This window comes from Egretta garzetta, unplaced genomic scaffold (assembly GCF_000687185.1).
Source record: "Egretta garzetta isolate BGI_Z169 unplaced genomic scaffold, ASM68718v1 scaffold554, whole genome shotgun sequence".
Classification (NCBI taxonomy): Eukaryota; Metazoa; Chordata; class Aves; order Pelecaniformes; family Ardeidae; genus Egretta; species Egretta garzetta.
The window spans coordinates 261,186-270,827 of NW_009259499.1; positions in this window are offsets into that span (position 1 = coordinate 261,186).

The window sequence follows — 9,642 nt, forward strand, 5'->3', positions numbered from 1 at the left end:
GCAGAAGACTGGCTTTTGCATATCAGCTTAAACTAAGCTCTTAACAGGGACAGAATATTCTGTAGCAATCATTGAAATTTATGTGACATTATTAATACAAATGTTCTGCAAAGACAGTGGCCAGTTCTGCTTATATGCCATAGTAATTAAAAAGCTCTAATAAGATAATATTGAGATAAATTTCAATGCTTTATATGATGGAGCTCCTCACAGAAAACTCATTTTTTACAGCTTTAGCTTCAACTTGTTACTAATTTTTGAAAGCTAAACCCATGCTAAATTTTAATAATATGGCTAGTGCAGATTTCTACGCTGCATTAATTATACATTTACAACTCCACAGAAGACATGGACAAAGAGGGCAAGTATGGGAAATATCATCTGCAACTGGAGCCAAATTAAAACAGTACCTATCACAACAGCAGCATTTTCATTAGATATAACTATTCTTGTCCAGCAGTTGTATGCATTAAATTATCATCATGCTTCCTTAGCTCTCCTCCTTCCCCAGGGAGGTCCATGGATCTAGCTGACACTCTTGTAGGACTTACCACTTCTACACAATACTAACCAAAGATCTAAATAATTTCTTTCCCCTGGCATCCTAATTAGGACAGTATGAAGTTCTACACTCTCAAGTCATAAAGTCTAAAGAATGAAGTTCGCTACATTCACATGAGCAGTTGCTTACCCTTTTTTTGTTTGTTTGTTTTTTACACAACTTTCTCATTCTGTGTCAGATTTAGTGCAAAACCCTGCCAGAACTAAGTTTGTGCAAAGGTCTCCATAATCAGGCAGGAAGATTTTTGCTGGCAACACAGGACTGTTTTGATACAGTCTCCTTTGCCTGGGAGACTCCTTGAAGCTTTAATTTTGCTTGGCTGGTTCATGAGCAGAGTTGTGGCAGGGAATAGAAAGAGGTATTAGGATACGCAGGGAGGGGGGAAGAAAATATAATCTCCATGCCAGCAAGAACAAACTGCTGATATGGCTGATCTTAAATCTTCTTCCTAGGTGGGAGACTATAACAGCAAACAGCTGAGATTTTCACCTTGGAAAATGCTAGTGAACTGGAAAGGATATTAGAAAAAGTTACAACACTAGAAAAATAATGTAGATTGTACTTTGCTGATATGGAAATATGCAATAACAGCAATTAAATTAATGTGAGTCTCAACAGAAGTAGCTGATTTTTTTTCTCACGTGCAGCATATTACATAACCAAAGATATCATAGTTAAGGGGAGAAACATTTTAAAGAAAATAATATTTGGCCAGGGACCATCTACAAGATAAGCTAGTGCCCTAATTCCTGGTGTGTACCTATACATACACACAGTTTGCCATCCTCAGGTTTGATTTAGCTATTAATGCCAACACAACTCTGTTCTCCATGAATCAGATCTGTTCTTTGGATTGGGTCAAAAATACAGACTGTTGAATGAAGAACTCATATAAGAGATACGAGTAAATTTCAAAATGTTGAGAACACAACTGTTACATTTTGTACATGTGTTTTTGAAGGTGTGGAGTAAGCTAGTTCCACAGTTCCAAAACTGGGGTATATTAAGGACCATGACACTAGAAAAACTGCTCAATCCATAAACAAGTTTTTCAATTTAAAATAATGTTGCAGTGACATGCTGTAAGCAGTGGTAGGATTTTAGGTCAAGAAAGAGCAGGTGAACTTTTCTTCCCAACAAGAATTTTGTCATCCCCAAATGTTTTTAAGCTGCAGAAGGTTTTTAAATCATATGAACCTAAAACCTTGCACAGCTTTACAGTTTGATGGGGGGCATTAAGAGGGATGAGCATTATGTGTATTCACAGCTCGAAACAGTGTGTATGCAGGGTACCTGGGCCAATCTCTAGCAATGTGTAGAAGAGAGAGTGAAGCCCCTCTCCACCAAACTTAGTATGCTGATTTCCCAGGCTACATCTACAATTGTGCCTGTCTCTTTTTTGAGTGAAAATTCCATTATGGACTGATAATTCTTTACCAGTAGCACTAATACTGGAGTATTCCAGGAAAAAAATTTCAGTGAGTTTTTAAAAACAACACTTACCAGCAAATTATAATAATTAAAAATCTGAGAAGTTTCTGACCAGCCCTATTTATAGATACAATCTGCAAATACAAGAAGCATCCTCTGGGAAACAGAAAATGTGAAGATCAATCTGCATATGCAGATAGTAGATTATGGTTTTTCTCTTACTCATATGGACCTGGAATAGACCTCCTAGATCATGAAATCCATTTACCAGACATGCATGTGAAAGTACTGACAACCTGATGAGGTTCAGCACGTAGATCTGAAGCCCATTCACAAAAGTGAACAGAAATCTCTATGTTCCAGCATCAAACTCTTCGTAGGAAAATGGGCAAGAACTCAGAATTCAGATAAAACTCAAAATCTCACTTCAACACTGAGTGGCAGATATAACTTAGCTCTTAACTGATTTAATTTTCTTTGGCTGCATTTTTTTGGTGGTGCAGATAGGCCTACAGTGCATTATAAGATAAATACATCATTGAATTTCTACCATCATTCATCTCTCATAATTCTGATTACTGCCTGAAGTGTACCATTGCAAAATCTAATTGGTGTAAAGATTCAATAACTTGCCATACCAAACTTTCTATCATTCCTTCTCCTGACACTTCATCTCCATGCAATCTCACTGCAGTTCTTCCCCAAGGTAAATTAGTAGTATACATACATAAAAACACAATGTACAACTGAAGAAACTGCTGATTTTGTATGGTTTTTGTAGCCTTGAGCTCTTTATGTATTTACCCAGAGGTTTATTTTACCTGCTGACTGTGTTCTTCTCTACATCCCCAGCATTAGAAGACTAATCACATTAGATACAATGCATATACTCTCTTCTACTTTGTCATTATTCTGCTGGCAGATAACAGTGAACAATAGCTGAGAGATCCTCAAAGGCTTCCATTAAGTTAAGCGCTGATCAAATGCTGGCCTCATTTTTCACATAAGCGAGCATATTTGTGGTAAATAAGAAATAGAAGTAACACAAATTGAATATGGATAAGCTGGAAATATTCCCTGATATGACCAAACCCAAGCTGTACTTAAAGGGAAAAGATGCAGGCCTTATCAGCTTTGATTTTGAGATGGAGGAGAAGTTTTCGTCTGCGTATCTCGGGAAGTTCGTTAGCCATACCATAGGGTTATGCGCACAAGTCCCCGTGCTCAGACTTAAAAGGGCATGGATAACCAACCTCTTGAAATATGTACGCTAACGTGTATGTAATGAAATACGTACACACGTGTTGCCCTACTGGCTGCGTTGTTGCTATCCTCATTGCAAGCCTTCATGGCACACTTCGCAGTCGCACACGGACTTCAGCACACTGGTCCATGCTTGGTTTTATGGGTGGATGACTCCTGCTCAAGCACTTTGGGAGCTTTGGAGAACAAGATTTGAAGAGACTGTCCCTTGTCAGACAGTGACTTTTAGGGCAAGCAGTGTCTTTAGGCACCTATGGAACAAGGTTTACTGATAGTCTGTTTAAAGGACTGACAAATAGCTCACAGGGATTAAAAAGCAAAACCAAGAAGAAAATAAAAGCGAGCATAGCAGAAGAAACATGGATTATTTTCAGACTGTTAAACTTCACAAAATAAAATACATGGATCCTGACTGCTCTGTGTTTGGAACCTAGGATAAATGTATTTAAAACGCAAGGGGCAATGACGCGGAACAAAATTGCTCTCTTTTGGGTTCCCATTGTGTGAAATGGTCCCAGTGTTCCAATTGCATTTGAACGACTCAGAGCTTTCCTTTTCTCCAGAACATCTGGGACAGGCATGTTGATTTAAGAAACACGTCATTATTGCCAATTCAGTTGAAACACATTTTGCTTCCAATCCCCATTACTAAGAGGAAGGAGGTAGGTTCACAGAAAACAGGTTTGTGATGGGAAATTAAAAGGAAGTAATTTTGGAGGGGAAAGAAAAAGGAAGAAAATTCATGAAGAATACTCCAGGAATAGCTCCACACAAGACGCTTTCTTGAGATTAATAAATTTGTTGTATATGCCCATAATTATTTCCATTCGCATGGAACAGGTCCAGCTGCTTTCAGCATCCACAAATGAGAAGCAGAAGGAAGCAGAAGAGGAAACAACCATATTTTGTTATGTCCAACAGTTAAAATCACTGGATAGCAAATAAATTATGCTAAGCACAATTAAACACAGAATTAACAGCAATCATTTGTAACATAACACAACAAGACAGCTGAGATAAATGAGAGAGGACTTGCATTGTATCGTAGTGAGAAACTGAATGATATGTTGCCAAGATGCATGTTTACAGAAATATGAACCTGAGGTCAAATAACTGATTGGCTTCTAGCAGTACGTGTATTCATCTACGCCTTGTTTGTAGCTGTTTCTAATCCCTTCCCCTGGTTTTGTGTGTGCTAGGAAAACTCCTACTCTTGTAATAACTACTATTTTAGCATTACTAGGGGTAGGAATACTAGTGCAAATTTGGGCTCAGGGGGCTGATGTTTAGTTATTACTGAGAGGGTTAGACTTGCCCTGTGCCCGGTGAGAGATGGCACGGTGACAAACACCAGCTGCCACTCCACTTTAGACCACTCTGACATTTAGAGCGCTGCTAATGACAGCTAAACAAGAGGGAAATATTTCCCCAAATTAGATTCATTCAGGGCATGCTTGCACAGTATCTCATGGACAGACGCAAACTTGGTCCACACGTGCTCCAGTGTGCAAACAACTCTCATCCAAGAGCCTCATGTCCTCATTAAAGCAGTCGGCGGGCTGGGCTGAAATATGCTTTGCTCCTCAACAGGTCTTAAAATCCTGGGCCCATGATGGCAGTAATACAGGCATTCAGTTTTGGTTGGCTTGAAGTGCAAGGAAAGCAAACACATGTAAGCCTGGAAGGTACCGTTTAGACTTTCTCACAGTTACAGCTACATTAGTTTTCTAAGGTTCAGGTGCTTACGCTTGTTAAAAAAAAATCTCCTTCATCTGTTGCTATAACAACTCTCTTACCTTTCTACTCGGCAATAGTGTTGGCCCAGAATTCAGTCTTGTTATTTCATTTATTGCACTCTGTGCTGTCTTTCAAAGATATTTTAACTTGCCATGATGGAAAAGCAAACTCTCACCTTTCATTGGACAATCATAAGTCTCAGCCATGGGAGAGGACCAGAGCATGCCCCAGCTCCCTTGGAAGAACTGGGCCCAGGTTTCCATTGTGTGGTGGGGATGACTGCCCCAAAAGCTACAGAGCTGGGTTACTGCCGTAGAGTTCATCCAGATCTGGAAGCTGAGGAGTACTCCTGGGAGCTACAAGTCTGCACACCTAACATGCCAAAAAGATGATATGGATAACCTCTAACATCAATGTGTTTAAAAGCTAGCTGGCATGATACTTTTGTTTTGCCTTCTTAAGTTGCAGTTGTTTCTGCTCAATGCAAGAAAAAAAAGGCACCAGCTTTCAGGAAAAAGCTCTTTAGCGTGATCATGTTGCAGGTGATCCCTGAGGATGTAATAGAGCATCTCTGGGTTAGGAGGAGATGGGGAATCTGACACCAATTACATCCACATCATGGCCACTGCCAAGCAGCCTGGGGGGTGTTCCTCTGAGGGTGAAACAACATGCAGAGGAACCACCTTCCAGCTTTACTGCTTCATTAAGTCTCCACCAAGGAGCTGTTGTTCCCATAGCAAATAGAAGCACTCTTCAGGCTCCAGCTTTCAGCAGCGTTTTACTTTCTGTGTCAGAGGCACAGAAATATGTTCTCTATTTCAAAACACACCTATGCCACAGGCTTTCCATAATCTTTGAAGGATGGGCCAAATTAAAGAAAAATATTTCCAGCTCCTGATATGAAAAGACAGGCAGCAAATTTCCATAATAGATGAGTGGATGGAACAGCTGATCTGAAGGAGATGAGACAAGCAGGGCCACGATGTAATTTTTTCCTTTAGGATGCGGATTTGGCCCTCACCTATAGATTTCACTGGAAACCTGGTTCAAAATAAGGAAGGCTAAATCTATTTGATTCCTCCCTGCTCTCTTTTCTCCTAAAGAGTAGCTGACAGGTGGAGACTAAGCCAGGAGAACACAGTCCCTGCATTAACCATTAATGGAGACAAATGCCAGGTGTATATGTCAACTGCAATTTTTCATTCCCTGCTGGTAGCAGAAGGTTCCACAGAGCAATGCCAAAATGTTAGGGTAGAAAATGCACTCATGGCTCCCTCAGTCCTTTTGTGACTTTTTAAAAAGCTTTTTGTTTTCAAAAAGTGATTTCTCTCTGGTACTTCCATTACTCCATGTAGCTTTGTCACAGTTGATCTTCATTAAAAGTGGAGACATTATAAAAGAAGGCACAATTTTATAGTAAAGGTAATTGTTCTGTAGTCTGATCCGTTGCAAGTGCCAGCATGCAAAATAATGTCATGCACTCACACATACTGTGTAGTGTTAGACATTGACACAAACAGCAGCGTATTTCCCAGTTTGTTTTGATTTAGGAATTACAGTGAAATCACCTTCTGCTAGAGGCATTTTTCTACAAAACAGACACGAGCAGAGTCACAGCCAGAACTAAGACTTCAATTCACACAGAGGGGACCCTGGAAATCTTTCAAGGTTTAGCATGAAGATGGGACCAGTGTTTTAGTTTGTGGACTTCTTCAAGAGCATGCCTTGCTGGAATGATCTTTTTTATTTTTATTTATGTTTTTGTGATTCAATGTGATTATACTTTTGTGGAGCGAAGGAGACCCTAGAGTCGCAGGCATTTCTGCCTCAGCTGTCAAATGGGGCATTGCATTAATAGTCTCTACAACTGTGTAGATCTGATAATATTGCTGTGATGCTCCAATTCTGTATGTTGACTGATCTCCTAATCAAAGGAAGACAGAGGAATTTAAGACCACCAAAGTTCTTTCAACAGTTGTCTTTTGGCATTATAACTCCTTCTGCATGAAAGCCTTAGCTATGGTTTCCCTCAGGTGTAAGTTTGTCTGCCTGAAGCCCACTGACTGTCATTCTAAAATGGTTGATTAGCAGAGTATCTGTTCTCAATCAACAACCAGTAATGGAGGGCATGTGCTCATTTAATGGGTATTGTTTGCCTGGAGAATGTCTGTCCATTTAGTAGTTGATAATAAAATCCAATGTTCAATGGCCTGAGACATTTCACAGTAAAATGTACTTGCTGAGATGTTGTGAGAGCGGGGGAGCCAGCGGAAGGTATTATGCCCTTAATGAGTTTAATAGAGGCAGTCATGTTTAGGAGATAGTGCCTGATCTGTCAAAACTTATATTAGTCTTTCCAAAGGGGGTAGATGTTCAGTAATCGTTTCCTGGAAAAAAAAGAGCTGGATTCTGTCTTTATTGGGTTAGAGTATACTTAATGGGGAAGGAAAGGAGAGGCAGATTGGAATGTAAGTGGAAACCCAAGAGACTCCAAGGAATGAGATACAAAGTCTAATGCAATTGACTTGAAAGGTTCTGCATCCACTGGTACTCATGAGCACACAGGAAAATAATACCTTCCTGAGCATTTGAGCAAAAAAGCAGTGTGAACAGATTGGCTAACAGAGAAGGGGAATTTTTTGTTTGGTTTTAGTGTGAACAGATTAACGGAACAGTTTCATTGTTACTCCATATGCATCTTTTGTCAATATTTTAAACGATGCTGTCTATTCTGGACATTGCAAACAAGCTCCTATTTGCACCCATCTGACCTTGACTTGAGTTAAGGGTGACACTTGGGTACTTCTTTAACAGCAAGGCACTCCTCAGAGCATTGCGATGATCCTTTAAATGCAAATACCCGGACACAGGTACACAAGCAAAGAGTTTCTTGAGGGCCTCCAAGGGGTAACAAGCTGTGGCTCCACTGAACTTGTGCAGGTTGCTCTTTGCACAGATATTACCATATGCCTGTTGAGGGTAGAGAGAAGGACAAATAATGTCCTTCTAAACAAATATTCTAGTAGAGCTCTACCGAAGGTTATTATTAACACATCATGTGCAACGACTATAAAGAAGGAATGACAGGGAAATGATGTTGATTCTTCATCCAGCTTTGCTTTTAGTAAACTCACTGGGCCTGCAACCTAACACGTTAACTCTTTCAGCTCTACTGTTGAAAACTGTGGCCAGACAAGGAATATTATAGCTGTGGATGTTATAGGCAACATTAAGATAAAAATATCGTAAGTTTGGCAGAAAATTTGTCACAGATGTGTACCAAGTAGAAATGACACAAATGTTGTTAGTAAACAGCATTATCTCAGCTTCTGAGAAGCAATTACACCCACCCACATATCTGCTTTTAAAGTCCGTAGTCATTTAGAACGATCTGCTTCTAAGCTTTGAGTTGAAGAAGTAAGCATGCATCAGAGGGAGGAAGGAAAAGAGACAATTGTTTTCACGAGAGCTTGGATTACAACTTCATAGGAGTGAAAAAGGACTAAGATCTTCAATACCATTGTCTTCATTTTTTAAAAATAAATATTTATCAAACTAATAAAGCAATGAGGTAGGTCAGGATTTTACGATGGCATCTCGTCCTTGACTAAAACAATTTTGATCTATGTAGCTGCCTATGTGAACAGATTAATTTAGCTCTAGCATTGATGTAGTAGATGGAGCTGGCCAAATTAAACTCACACTCAAAATACATAGTTCCCTCTGTATGTCTGGTGAGCGAGGACAGCTTAGTAACTGGTCTGAATAATAATTGCATCTTGCCTGCAAACAGCTCATTGTCTCCGAAGCATTGCAGATTTGAAATTTTCTGCTTTGTTCATCAGAATTCAGAATGGTTACCAAGTATCCACCCAAGAGTTACAGATACAGTCTGTAAATGACAGTTCAATTAAGAAGGCAGCATGAATTCCTAGAAATGCTGGAGAACAAGGGGCGGACAGAATACATTACAAAGAAATTGTGCAAGTGACTTAATTTTTGAAACAGAAAATCAGAACAGAGGACAAAGATGTAGGAAAGTGCATAAAAATAAAGATCAAACTATACTGCCCTCATTAAATACTTACCTCCTACTGGAGCTGAAAACCTGTCAAATTCAGAAAAAAAAATAAAGAAAATAAATTCAAAGCCAGGAGAAAACGTGTAAGTTGGTAGCAGCATCTAAAAGTTAAGCTTCATCTGTTTGTGTGCAGGGAGAGAGGATTTATTAAGTTACTGTGATGGGACCATAAGAAAACAGAAAGCACAGGGCTACGAAGAATCTACTGTACAGCTTGACAGAAACAGCACAGATGGATCTAGAGATCACTTGCATCCAGATGACAGCTTCAGAAAAAGGTGGTACACTGGCTGTAGAAATGAGCCATCGCCCTCCCATCACAGAGGTATGCATTATTACTATCACTTTTTTAATTACTAGTACCGAAAGAGGCAGAGTAATTCACTTACTGGGTTCAGACTGGGCCAAAGATAAAGATTATCCAGACTCATGCAATTTGAGCTCAGTGAAGCATTTCTGACAAAAAAACCCTTCCAAAATATGCAGCTTTGAGCAGACCAAAACATTGCATGAATTTAACTAAATTCCGAAGAATATTTTCCAAATAGGATAAGTGGGGAGAGACAAA